The sequence below is a fragment of the Hoplias malabaricus genome, chromosome 17, assembly GCF_029633855.1.
Source record: "Hoplias malabaricus isolate fHopMal1 chromosome 17, fHopMal1.hap1, whole genome shotgun sequence".
Classification (NCBI taxonomy): Eukaryota; Metazoa; Chordata; class Actinopteri; order Characiformes; family Erythrinidae; genus Hoplias; species Hoplias malabaricus.
Genome location: NC_089816.1, coordinates 31,885,407 through 31,899,914, shown reverse-complemented (window position 1 = coordinate 31,899,914; position 14,508 = coordinate 31,885,407). Strand labels below are relative to the sequence as shown.

At 39.7% G+C, this 14,508-nt stretch overlaps 1 protein-coding gene across 1 annotated transcript in view; it reads right to left on the bottom strand.

The window, feature by feature from the left end:
* Positions 1-14,508, bottom strand: part of il1rapl2 (interleukin 1 receptor accessory protein-like 2) — a 414,378-nt gene that overhangs the window by 373,831 nt on the left and 26,039 nt on the right. The gene's annotated exons all lie outside the window — the stretch shown is intronic.

Below are 14,508 nucleotides of genomic sequence, written 5' to 3'. Positions count from 1 at the left end.
CAGCTCACAATATCATAGCATCCAATTGGAATGAATGAATAATTTGTATTTCTCCAAATTTTGATGATGGCTCTGTGAGAGCTTGTCTGCCTAAGGCAGCTGCTGGAAACTCAAAGAGATGGCCAATTCAGGATTGAGTGGTGGTCTGCTGGTAGGGTGGGAGAACAGGACAGTGTCTCAGCAAGCTTGTCCTGTGGGGGTGATTTGCAGTGCAGCCATCATCTCGGCCATCTCTCAGCCATCACTCCTAACTGCTGCAGTGAATGCACTGGCGGTCATGTGCGAGTGTCCTACCATCTGCTTCTGCACCAGGGCTGAAAGAAGCCCACCGAGACGTGCCCTCGCATTTCCAACCACTGCCGGCTCAATTCAGCCATTTCTGGTCCCACAAACAGCCATCGTGACCAGTTGATATGACTAATAAATGTAATCAATTAATTAATAAATATATATATTTTATGATAGGGTTGTGAAATTCTAGAATGTGAATCACATTCTGGCCCAAATACAAAAACATATTTTGTTGTATTTCTGAGCACTAATAAAAGTGAGGCACAGTTTACAATAAAACAAATATTATTAAAGTCACTCTATTTTTCTAACTCTGCATCAGACCATTTCTTCAAGGCCCTTCTGAGGTCACACACAGCTCAAAGCCACTGGTGCAGTGACACTTGTGTAGGATATATAGGTAATAATGACTTATTTTTGCTGTTTCACATTATTTAGGAACACTGAGAAAAAAAGCAGAGTAGAGGAACATTATTGGTCACTAATTGTACAAACTGTGTAAATTTACCTTTATAGGTACAGTGGTTTTAAAATCCATTTGTGTTCCCTAAAGGTACATTACATTCTCTTCTCCAGAAGTAGAGATGAATATTTGTTGTCTTTCATTGCAGAACTATAGAATTTCACTGTAGAATAAAACAACAAAATATGGAGTACATGAGATGAAATGAAGCATATGAAATCAACACCATTTTAAAACCTACAGTTATAATAGAATAAGGCACATTTATGTTCCATAATTAAAGGTACAAATATGTACCATTGAGGGTACCACCACAGTGACAATTTTTCTAACTTTCTAATTTTTCCATCTTTCTTTCAAGAAGGTACCATACCGAAAGTGCTTAAAAAAAGCAAACAATTTGCAAACAAGTTCCTGTGATTCATTCATTCATTCATTATCTGTAAGCGCTTATCCAGTTCAGGGTCGCGGTGGGTCCAGAGCCTACCTGGAATCATTGGGCGCAAGGCGGGAATACACCCTGGAGGGAGCGCCAGTCCTTCACAGGGCAACACAGACACACACATTCACTCACACACTTTTGAGTCACCAATCCACCTACCAACGTGTGTTTTTGGACTGTGGGAGGAAACCGGAGCACCCGGAGGAAACCCACGCGGACACAGGGAGAACACACCAACTCCTCACAGACAGTCACCCGGAGGAAACCCACGCGGACACAGGGAGAACACACCAACTCCTCACAAACAGTCACCCGGAGGAAACCCACGCGGACACAGGGAGAACACACCAACTCCTCACAGACAGTCACCCAGAGCGGGAATCGAACCCACAACCTCTAGGCCCCTGGAGCTGTGTGACTGCGACACTACCTGCTGTGCCACAGTGCTGCCCAGTTTCTGTGATAATTAAAAAAATGAATAATACTTACAGGCAAGTTAAACTTCAGCCATGTTCAAACAACAGTCTCCTCAAACTCCTTTAGCTCCTCAAACATATCGTTCCACCTTGAAAGACGCGGAGCTACTGAAGGCAGACAAACCAGAGAAATCTGCAGTTCCCCATAAAAATTGCTTCCTTGACAAGCTAAATTTTGTAAAGCTGTTTAATTTATAGGCCACAATTGGATAGAAAAAAGAAAGTTTAAGGTATGGGTTTATTCTCAGTATAGCACTAATAGGGCACTAATAGCTAGCCTACCATTAAAATGCAGCAAACAAGAATAAGAGCTTTGTGCAAAGGTTGTCTCACTGGCTGACCTGTAATGGATGCAGCAGCACCTGCTTCAACTGCGAAACTAATTGCTAACCACACATCACCATTACAGCACTATTAAGAGACTGTAAAACAGTTGGGCTGTGAAACCTGGAGACAAGCAGGGAAACACGGTTGCCCTTTCATTAGACCAACAATCCAGACCAAAAGCACATTTCTTTTAGGCTTTCATGTAATATTTTCCCTGCCCACAACACTGGTCGCCAGCTGTGTGTCCTCAACAGTGTTTAGATATCCTAGTTAGTAGGCAAACACAAACGCTAACGTGTAACTACCATGTCAGTGGAACTGCCAACTACACAAATAATAGCTGGTCAGTGGTGGTCCAATGTTGGCCTCTTTCTACTGATGAATGACCTAAAAGGAAGCTGTAAATCTCTGCAGAATCAGATGGATTCTAGTTTGTAGCTGTAAACCAATAAAAAACACAAAAGAACATATGAGTTACCAAAGTTAAATGATATGGTAGTATTAATAGGTTTAGTAATGGTGGCTACTAGAAGGTTCCATATAAAATTAGAGGATCTAAATTAATGAGGACATCTACAATGGCAGGTAAGCACTGTTCTCTCTGGTTTGTTTAAGTTCAGAAGCTAAATGTCTTTTAAAGTGGAACAGTATTTTTGATGGGAAAAATAGTTCTCTGTAAGAATTAGCACAGAATCTCAATTTTAACTCAAGTTGTTTAGTTCTGTAACACTTACGGTATCCCGAATTTAGAGACGTTACCACCCTAAGTGACCAAAAAAACAAGTCAATATTACCCACCCAGGGAGCAGAAACAGAGTAACATTCTCATGTCGGTTTGTGCTTTTCAAATTGAAGAGTTCTCTCCACTGTCTAAAAAACTCCTTTGCTCTGCCATGAGTAGAGAGAGAGAGACAAGCTTATTACAGACACTGTTTTCGAGCATACAAACAGACTGTAAAGCTAGCACGTGGTGAGGAAACATCTTCAGAATTTTACAAAAAGTGTAATCTGATTAAAGTAGTAAATTAAACAGTGTTATATCAGAGTTGTCATGAATTTCCCTATCTAGTGTGCTCCTGCTCTGCCTGTGTCTCATTGTTTCCTTTGTTTGTCCTGTGTTTAGAAGCACATGGCTCTTTGTTTTGCTTTGTTCCTGTCTCCCTCGTCTCCACCTTACCTCTACCCTCTCCTTGTGCTTCCTTTGTGGTCCTGCCCCCTCATTATCTGTCCCAGGTGTTCCTTGTTAGTAGTGTGTATTTAAGTTCCTTTGTGTCAGAGTTCTCCCTGTGTCCGCGTGGGTTTCCTCCGGGTGCTCCGGTTTCCTCCCACAGTTCAAAAACACACTTTGGTAGGTGGATTGGCGACTCAAAAGTGTCCGTAGGTGTGAGTGTCTGTGTTGTCCTGTAAAGGACTGGTGCCCCCTCCAGGGCGCCTTGCGCCCAATGATTCCAGGTAGGCTCTGGACCCACCGCAACCTCGAACTGGATAAGCGGTTACAGATAATGAATGAAAGAATGTGTTAGAGTTTCTTTGGTGGACATTCCTTCCCTTTGTGTGTTTGTTTTGTCTGTCTGGTTCTTCTTAATATTCTGCTCTTTGTGCTTCGAGTGTTCGTTTGTTTTTTTTCTGTTTGTCTCTCTCAAATGTTAGTATTTCCCCATCTCTCTGTATCTGTCTCCCAATCTAGGTCTCTTTGTATCTATCCATCTACCTATTGTTACACTTATATAGAGCCTTTCTAGATACCCAAGGACGGTTTACAATCCACACTGCTCAGAACACTCTCGCCCACACACACGCTGGCGAGAAGCGGCAGCCAAACGCACACAGGATACTCTCGACCAGGAACGACCGTCCACCTGGAGGACTGCATCAGGCATCAGGATAGAGCGCCAATTCCTATCTGGGCACCCACACATTCACTCACACACCAGGACAGTTATTACAGAAGCCAATTCACCTACCGTGACCCACCTACTGTGGGAGGAAACCGGAGACCCTGGAGGAAACCCACGCAGACACAGGGAGAACATGGAAACTCCACCCAGATGGGACATGAACCCAAGATCCCAGCGCTGTGAGGCGAACGTGCTAACCACTAAGCCACCGTGCCATATCTGTCTCTCAGTCTAGGTTACTCTATGTAAGTATCCCTGTCTAGTTCTCTCTGTCTTTGTCTCAGGACCTCTGTTAAAATATCTCTGTTAAGTGTCTCAGTTCATCATACCTGCTCTAAATAAAGTGCTGTTATAGCGTTTGCGTCCGCCTCCCTTAGTCCACCCGGTGAAAAGAGTGCAAGTTCATGATGAAAATATTCAGAGCACATTCAGTTATGTCACAGTATTATAGTTTCTAGTACTTGGTTTATTAACTGAATTGGAGTGCCAAGCCTGACCCTTCAGGCTCTACAGCCTGGGAAAAAAATGTGCCCTCGTACAAAGCGTGATCAGCATACAACAGATGGACTTGTGTGTACTCTATAAACTGGAAAGGATGAACATATTTGCTTAAAGTTTATTCACAAGATTACCATTGATGATAATAACACAGATAATAAACATAAAAGAACTCCTTCTGTATTGATTTTTAATTATATCACAATTCAACAAAACACAATTAAATTATAAGGTGAACCTGCACATGCACAGAAATTCAACAGACTTCACAGAAAAACATTAAATGGGAAATTCTGCAGTAGCTCCATATGAGCTAATCATCTTGCGTCCTAGCTGAATGCCATCAAAAGTAGCGCTAAAACCATTATTCGAGTAACTCAATTAGATTACAAAAAATATTTGAGGCAAATTCTTTGCCTTGAGGCTTTGTTTAATTCATGTCGCCAAAGTCCATCTATTTTAAATGTTTCTGCTACTGTATCAGTCCCACTTTGTAGACTGCAGGCATTCAAAGATTTAATGCAGCACAATTTACTTTGCTCTCTATGGCAATATCTCAAGTGTGGGACCATTTTACGCTGTGTAAGGCGGACATTGTAGTGCAGTGTATACACTGTAAAACAGATCTGGCCTACCATAATAGTACTTCATCAATGCTGAAGCACCTGAACCGATAGCATCCTCACATGAACTGAACTTCTCCAAGTGGACTATGAGCCTCTACAAGGTATTTTTGCCAGACCGCCTACCGGGCTGGACTAGAAGAGGCATTTTCGCGTACTGGCTGAATGACTCTTAATGTTGAAACGTAGGAACTGAGTAGGAACTTAGTTCAGCGGTATGTCACAGAGAAAACTTAAGGTGGCGCTATTTCCCCACTACACCATCTGTTGTTAGATCAGCCGTATTTCACATTCTGGTTCAGGAACGAAATCTGGAACCGTTCTGCGCATTTCCACCGACATTAGGGTGACCAAACGTCCTCTTTTCCCTATTATGTTGTCAACAGGTTTTCCCCTTCCCATTTCTTGCCATAAGACCTAAATCCTTCATTGAAGTGTTCACTCTGATGACATTGTTGAAAGGTGAGCAGAAGGCATGAGGGTTGAAGTGTTCAAGGGGTCAGAGTGTTGAGAGCTGAATTGAGATGCACCGCTTTAGCGCTGTAGTTCCACCATCCTCCGCGGTGAACAGCTCTGTGTTTTACTGGAGCCTCGAACAGAAATGTGTTGAACGTTGTTGAGGTAATTTTTATCATAGTCTCTTTTTATGTTTGGAGGCATTTCTGTGACCCAGACTTTCGTTTTCTACTATATATTTAACAAACAGAAAGCCATCTTATCTGTTCCTATAATGACAGGAATACACGGACACATCTCACCGTTATTGACTTTCTGATGAGTAAATTACTGTACAGTTTTGGCTTAACTTTACACGAAAACAGGCAAAATCTTCAGAATATTAAAGCCAGAAATAAATGAGGCTGTTAGATTAGTTACAGTAGTGTTGTAGCAGTCAGACCCTTATAGAAATGTAAGTCAGTAATAAATATCTAGTTCCTAGCAGTGTCCTATTCTCTAGTATAGATTACTTGGTTGATAAAATGTTAAGGGTTTTAGAAATGTTCAAAAACTTCAATGTTAAAATGTTATCTTGATGGTAAAATGAGTTGCTTTCAATTATCATACATGCACTGTCAGCAACTGACAAGATAAACTGTTTTATAGTTTATGATTTGTTAAAATTGTAAACAAAGACATTGATATGAAGCACCAAAGCTTCTCCAGATCTTCAAACGACAAGGGTATGTATTTTGGGCTTTCCTGTTTTTGAAATGCCAGAAAAACCTCTGTGACAATGGCTATATGGCTAACGGCGATTAAATAGGCAAAACTAGGCTTGTCTAGTTTCTCTTTGCTCCTGTTATGACTGCAACCTTGTTTAGAACATACAGTATTTGTAATTATTTGTAGCCTGTGAGTCGATATTTTATTGTCAGATAGGCTATTGCATGGGGTACACCCCCTTTTCCTTTTTTATTAAGACAAAACTAAGGACAAATAGGCCAACCTCTGTTTTTGATGTTGTATTTCATAGTTTTTTCAAATTCTATTTCTATTTCACAGAAAGGTTGATTAAATGGGCTTAGTTCTGGAGCCAGTTAGACAAAGTTTGTATGTTTTGATCTGATTTTTGATTTTGTTGAGTTTGATTAAAAGCCTTCGTTGAGGAATAACAGCCAATTGCTTGCTCATTTTAAGAGGCATTTCATGTTGCATAACACACTATTAATATAGTTGTTTAAAAACACAAAAATATGATTTATCCGATTACTCTATTAATCAATACTAACTTGGATTTAGAGGGAATGTTATGTGATATCACGTTTGTTTTATAATGCAACAAGGAATGAAACATCAAAATGTAAAAATACATCTTTAACCAACATCTTTAACCGACTTACACAGCAGTATAAAACTGTCAAACACCCCAAACAACATGTGACCAGTTAAACGTGGGAATTATTGTAGAACATGCACTACAACAGACTGACTCCAATGTATGGTGAAAAAGAAGCTGCTTCATGAGCTAATGATGTGCATTGGAATGAGACGTGTGAGTAAAAATCAATAATTGAATTTGATAGCCATTAAGGCAGCTGTCCAACGAGCATGTCTCTTGGGGAGTTTAGAGTGGCTGTGAACAAAGACAATGCACACAGCATAGGATGGATGGAATGCATGCATGTAATTGCTTTAAATCCTTGAAGCTTCTTATCTTAGCACAAGTGGTTTCCTTAGTGTAGTTCTTGAAAGTCATACTTAGGTGCTGCAAACTGATTTTTCACCTGATCACCGGGGAAAGACTAAGCGCATATCAGAGAAAGCAAACAGTTAGTTTTTGCGCCTGCTGGAATTGACTTAACGAGCGAGTACCCTTATGCTTCAGGCAGTACAAGGCTCCAACGTATGTTGATATGGCTCATTAAAAATTCACCAATGCTTTTCATAAATATTCAGCTTTTCCCCTCAAATTAATAACGAAAAACATCCCTTCTGCATGCTTTCAATGTGTAGTGCAGTATGTAAGCAAGCACATTTTTCCTTACAAAGCTATCTCAGGAAACCTCCATCAAGCATTTACATGAATAAACATGAAAGCAAACTGTTACTGAAAATGAATGGAAAATATATATATATATATAAAGTGGTTACAGATTATGAGTGAATGAATATATATAAACAAACACGTTTTGAGTATCAGGCTGATATCAGTAAAACAATGCTAGTTTTAAAAAAAAATCAAACATGTGATATACCAAACCTGGGATAAATCTAGCCTGAAACATATCATTTTCAACTTTGAAGTTATAGCTTCAAAGCTTCCTGCGGGGTGGCAGAATGTTACACAAACACATCAAGACAACAGCTGCACTTTAAAACAACATTTTTAAATTTAAAATAAAGAAATGTACCTGATAAATAACAACTTATGCTGGTCTTTCAAAAGCATTTTCAGTGCTTATTACTAATAATCATTGCTAATTACTCAAAAATTGTTAATATTAGTGAAAGATTTCTTCTCAAAGCAAGCTGAATCACCTAACTGCCCAACAATTTATAATTCAAATTCCAATTTCAATATTATTTTCATAATTATGTCATTTTCAGCAATGTGCTTAAACAAGTACACTATATAATTCAGCTCAGTTTATATGTTATAATTTTATCTCCCTCATGTTGCATTGAATTGGTTAGAGCAGCAACTGCATGTAAAATGTTTGAGTGGAAGCTTAGGACAAAATCATCCTGAGAAACACTCTTTTATTCATTCACTTTAAATAGGTCCTGGCAAGAGTTCACTTGCTCAGTCCATGCTGCCAAGACTAGCTGACAAAAAAATGCTTAAGTAAGTTGTGTATCTATTCTTCCTTCTTCACTTAATGATTGTGTGTATGGTCAGATTTTGCTGTATAAAAACTCCACAGCAGGCCAGATACATATTAGTACTGTCGGCTTATTAGGGGCAAAACACAGCATCAAACAAACAGCATCTTATTTGAGAACCTGAATATTTATGGCAGTGTCCATCTGTTCCATAATTATCTCACAGCAAGTCACAGTACTGCACTGAAAGCAGTCCAGATACATTAGTGTACAATGTAGTGTTAGGAGACTCTTGTCCAGGAGCTCTTGGTATAGCATAGGGTGCTTAACTGGACAGGGAATCAAACTACATTTCAACAACCACAGCTGAGAGCACTGGCGCTATCCAGACCAAGTGGTGCTGAATGTAAGAATGTGTGCATTTGCAGCCAAAGTCTGCAGGAGCCTTGTTCTTGTTTTTCACTTGGATAAACATGCATCAGAGCATGTCACCAGTGAGAGCAGATGAAACTACCCTTGAGTGAATATGTATGCAAAGGCACATAGAATATAAATCAGAATGCATTCATTTTGCTAATATGTGCTATATATTTCTGACATAATCTCTCTCTCTCTCTCTCTCTCTCTCTCTCTCTCTCTCTCACACACACACACACACACACATTTGTTTTAAATAACATTTTAGGATATATACCAAACATATTTTGTAATAAAAAAATTGTATCACTGAAATGGGATCTAACGAGCATTAAAATAACAAGATCAACCATATTTTACATATTTTTGAAATGGACTTTTTCATTCATCATGACAACTTCTTGTCTGTAAAGAGCAACTGGCACCAGACAAATAGAAGAAATCCATCTTTCCACCATGGTAGGAAAACTCCCTTCTGTTGGTTAGAAATAATGGGTAGCAGTCAAGCAACTTTTACTGAGTAAATGTGGCTGCTTGTGTTTTCAGAACAATGGACTGACCAATCCAGAGACCAGACTTTGACAAAATTTAATCAATTTAAATAAATGTGGCAAATAAAATGCTACATTCTAGGAGTGAAAGTTGGTTCTTTAAAAAGCTGAATGTTTCTGAAAAGGGTTTTAATGTTGCCATCTTTTTATTTAGCATAAAGATTTGTTACATTTATATGGATATAATATCCAGAAATAATTTGGTGTGTTAAGGCACAACCGGTCAGAAACACGTTACTTTCCAACATTTTTATTGCAATATCAGATGTAACGTGCAGCCCTATTTTTTTCTCTTAACATGTTTTACATATATTGAAGATCTGAAACCTATATTTTCATAGTGCCATTTTCCCTCTTCATATTGTGCAGACTGTTTCAGATAGTGGCTGACCTTTATGCATAGCTTCACAAGGCCTCAAACAAAGGCACAGATCCACTGATGATTTCAGTGAGCCTCCTGAAGCATAAAAAAGAAAAAAATTTAATCTTTCAATTTTTTGCTGTCATTTCAAAATATCAACATGGAATTATATGCCAAAATATCACTGAAAATTCTTTCATTCATCTTTTCATGCAAAACCTCTTGATCCTAATCAGGGACATCGTGGGCCCCAAGCCTCCTCAGAATCTGCCCCTATATAATTCAGCTCAGTTTATATATTATAATTTTCCGGTTGTACAACAAAAACAATGACAAACATCCAACAGGTTCCACATGTCACACATCCAGGTATGTCTGTCTGTCTGTAACAGTGGCGATTGCTCTAAGACTGCAAGGGAAGCTCAGCTTCCCCTAAAATGTAAAAAAATAAGTGATCAAATATATACTGTTGTGTGTACATGTCATTGAATAAATATGCACTACAACGCACTCAACTTTTGTTCAGAATCAGCTTCTTATCACTGGTAAAGACGCGGCTTTCCTCGCAATCATTCCCGCAGCTTCACAGTGCTTTAAACAGTGAGGACGCTCGAAGCAGCGAAGTGCAGCGAAACGAGACAAGTCATTGGATAAATGCTGAGCTTTGTCCCGCCCATCGGACGCTCAGCGTCTCTGGGGGTCTATGGGGCAGTGGGCTGGCCTCGGCCCAGGAGGGGGTGCCAGTCCTTCACAGGGCGACACACACTCACACATTTACTCACACACTCACACCTATGGACACTTTTGAGTCTCCAATCCACCAATCAACGTGTTTTTGTGGACCGTGGGAGGAAACTGGAGCACCCAGAGGAAACCCATGCGGACACCGGGAAAACACCAAACTCCCTGGAAGTCTCTGGAGCGGTGTGACTGCAACACTACCTGCTACGCCACCGTGCCGCCCATCCAGATATGTCCTATACGTATTTCATAAATTCTCACCTATAATATTGTCACCTATGCATGAAGTATCTCAGACAGTAAAATAGGACCTATATAGGATCCTGATCAATTTATTCATTAATTTGCAGAACTACTGTCAGTTATTTCCAAAGACTTTGACTGTTTTAATCATAGTTGGGGATTTTAACATCCACATAGATCAAGGAAAACAATACTAAAGATCTGTTTAGACTTTTTTGACACTTTTGGTCTGATGCAACATGTGAAACAGCCGACACAAAAGATGTCAAGGTCTGTCAAGGTCAAGGACCAGGCACTTTCTGATCATTTCTGTGTCTTCTTTGATTTAATGATCGTTTACGGAGGCATTAACCAACTTTAAGTGCAGGGACAGTAGATGAAGAGATTTTATTTTGTTGCACTGTTAAACATAAAAAAAATCTTTGCGCAAACTAAAGGCACCATTTCAAAATACAGTAATGGTAAAGGCTATGAAAAGAGAACGCAGGAAAGCTGAATGTAAGTGGAGAAACATCAAACTTCAGATCCACTATGATCTCTATAAACAAACCTTTTTAGTTTTAACTCAAGTTTAAAGTTATGTAAGGCAAGACAGCTACACTTCAGTGAGATTATTAACAACAACACCCACAAATCCCCCAAAACAGATCACTCCAGAACTTCTTTCTACAGAGAAATGTAATGAATTTGCTCAGTTCTTCAGTGAGAAAATCAAAACTATTAGACTGACTATTACCAACATAAAGTCACACTACAAAACCATGCTGTCCCTACAGTCAGAATTTAACACATATAAAATGGCATATATAATACATTCATTCATCCAATTATCCAATTTAGGGTCGTGGGGGGTCCAGAGCCTACCTGGAATCATTGGGCGCAAGGCGGGAATACACCCTGGAGGGGACGCCAGTCCTTCACAGGGCAACACAGACACACACATTCACACCTACGGACACTTTTGAGTCACCAATCCACCTACCAACGTGTGTTTTTGGACTGTGGGAGGAAACCGGAGCACCCGGAGGAAACCCACGCGGACACAGGGAGAACACACCAACTCCTCACAGACAGTCACCCGGCGCAGGAATCGAACCCACAACCTCCCGGTCCCTGGAGCTGTGTGACTGCCCAATAAATAATACATATTTTTAATATATCTTAACACTCTAGAGAACTCATATCATCAACATCGACATCATCATCTTGACATGCTACCATCTGCACTTTTCAAGACTGTATTTATCTCTGTAAATGCCTCACTATTATCAGGTGTTTTCCCAAAGTCACTAAAAACAGCTGCCATTAAGCCACTCCTGAAAAAAACTAAACAAAAAAAAAACGCTGAATGATTCTAAGTTAAACAACTACAGACCTGTTTTAAATCTTCTGTTTATAGCTAAGATAATTGAGAAAATTATTTTCAGTCAAATCAACAATTTTTTTTTTTAACTTTGACAATTCTTAGTCAGGCATTTGACCTCACCACAGTACTGAATCAGCTCTCATAAAAGTATTAAACAATATACAGCCTAATACTATTTCCTGGTTTTAGTGGACCTTAGTGCAGCATTTGACACTGTAGATCATAAAATATTGTTGGACAGGTTGGAGAACTGTACAGGACATTCTGGAACTGTCCTTAATTGGCTTATTGGCAGCTATCATTTGGACAGACCTATAACACGTGGAATCCCCAGGGGTCAGTTCTTGGACCTCTTCTGTTTAATCTCTATATGTTGCCTATAGGCCAGATGCTACAGACCAACAACACTAATTATCACAGTTATGCAGATGACACACAGATATATCTGTCTCTCTCTCCAGGTGATTTTAGACCTGTAGACGCATTATCTATGTGTCTGGACTGCATAAACAATTAGATGTGCCAAAATTCTTGCAATCAGGACCGCAATCATGGTGTTTGGTGGCAAAAAGAAGTGGATCTGCTTTAGTGAATGTCTCAATTCTCTGGATCTAAAAGCCAATAAAGTCTGAAATCTTGGTATTCCTATGGACTAAGACCTCACTCAGTCATCAAAACCATCACCAAAATAGCCTTTTATCATCTCAAAAATATAGCTAGAATCAAGGGTTTGGTGTCCCAGCAAGATCTAGAGAAGATAATCTATGCCTTTATTTCAGGTAGGGTGGACTATTGTAATGGTCTTTTAACTGGACTATCCAAGAAGACCAGTTGCCAAGTCATCCAGAATTCTGATGCCAGAGTTCTAACTATGACTAAGCAGCGTATCACTCCTGTTCTAAAATTTCTACACTGGCTTCTGGTTAGTTACAAAATAGACTGTACAGTGCTGCTAATAGTAGACCTGTCACTATTATTTGAGCTAACTGCGATCGTTTTATATTTCATTTCAAACCCAATAAACAGAATATCAATTATGTGTATTTTTTAAACATAAAAGGTGAGACAAATGAGTAAGGAGATTTAGGCTATGCATATCTCCTGCTTATACTTCTGTCCGCAGCATTTTGATACACTACATTTATCACAGTATGTAGTATATAAGTACACTATGTGGCACTTTTCGACAAGGTAGCACAACTCGTCAGAACAGTTGGATCTGTAATAAAATGGTGCCAATACAACAAACCTGAGAAATTATCTGCAGATCCAACACCCCAGTTTGCTGAACTTGGAAAGACAACAGCATCAACAGATTCTTCCAAAGGCCCTTAAGCTACATTCACACAACAGGTAAAAGTGGACAAATCTGATTTGTTTTGTTCTGCTGTTCACACTATCTATATAATACGACCTATAACTGACATAAGTCTGAACAGATCACACTCCTAAAATGACCCGCACACACAAAGAACGATGTTTCATGTCCGTTTCATACAGTACTTTCATATTTAAATGAAGGAATGGGACTGGACTGGTGTTTTACTGCAGATCCCACAAAACCTCCCTCTTCTTTATTGCAAATGAGTTCTACGTTAAAAAACAGAGTATTCATTAAAGACTTCAAAGAATATTGAAAAGTGAATAGATTTTTTTCACTCTAAGCACAACTTTCCCAGGTCTCACACAAACAATTGGCCTCCAAAGAGAACTAGGCGAGCACATACATAATGAGTTTAATATTTCCAACAGCCACATTTATACAGCTTAATACCAACATGAACAATATAAAACTGATGTAGAACTACTTTGTTTTATAAATATCCCTTTATACAAATTTCCATGAGTTTTACTTTCTCATAAATGAGAGATAAGAACCTGGTTTCAGGAGTTTCACAGGTTTTTCATTTCCCGATATTCTTTAAAAAATGAAAATGCTTTAACCTGGCCTTTTCCACGTCCTAAACACCTCAAATTAAAATATAAAAATGCTTTGGACCAGAGATCATTTGCAGCTGCAGGAGTGACATAAAAGTCACATGTAGACCTAACTGTGACTTTTTCAATAGAACCGATATGCACTTGTTCACTTTATTTAGTTGTTATACGATTATCTTGCACTATTGTCTACTCTGCCTTGTACATCCAGCATCCTACCTCCTCCTATTACGATTATCTTGCACTACTGTTTAATCTGCCCTGTACATCCAGTATCCTACCTCCTTCTATTACAATTATCTTGCACTATTGTTTACACTGGGTGGCACGGTGGTGCAGCAGGTAGGTGTCGCAGTCACACAGCTCCAGGGGCCTGGAGGTTGTGGGTTCGATTCCCGCTCTGGGTGACTGTCTGTGAGGAGTGTGGGGTGTTCTCCCTGTGTCTGCGTGGGTTTCCTCCGTGTGACTGTCTGTGAGGAGTGTGGGGTGTTCTCTCTGTGTCTGCGTGGGTTTCCTCCGGGTGACTGTCTGTGAGGAGTGTGGTGTGTTCTCCCTGTGTCTGCGTGGGTTTCCTCCGGGTGACTGTCTGTGAGGAGTGTGGGGTGTTCT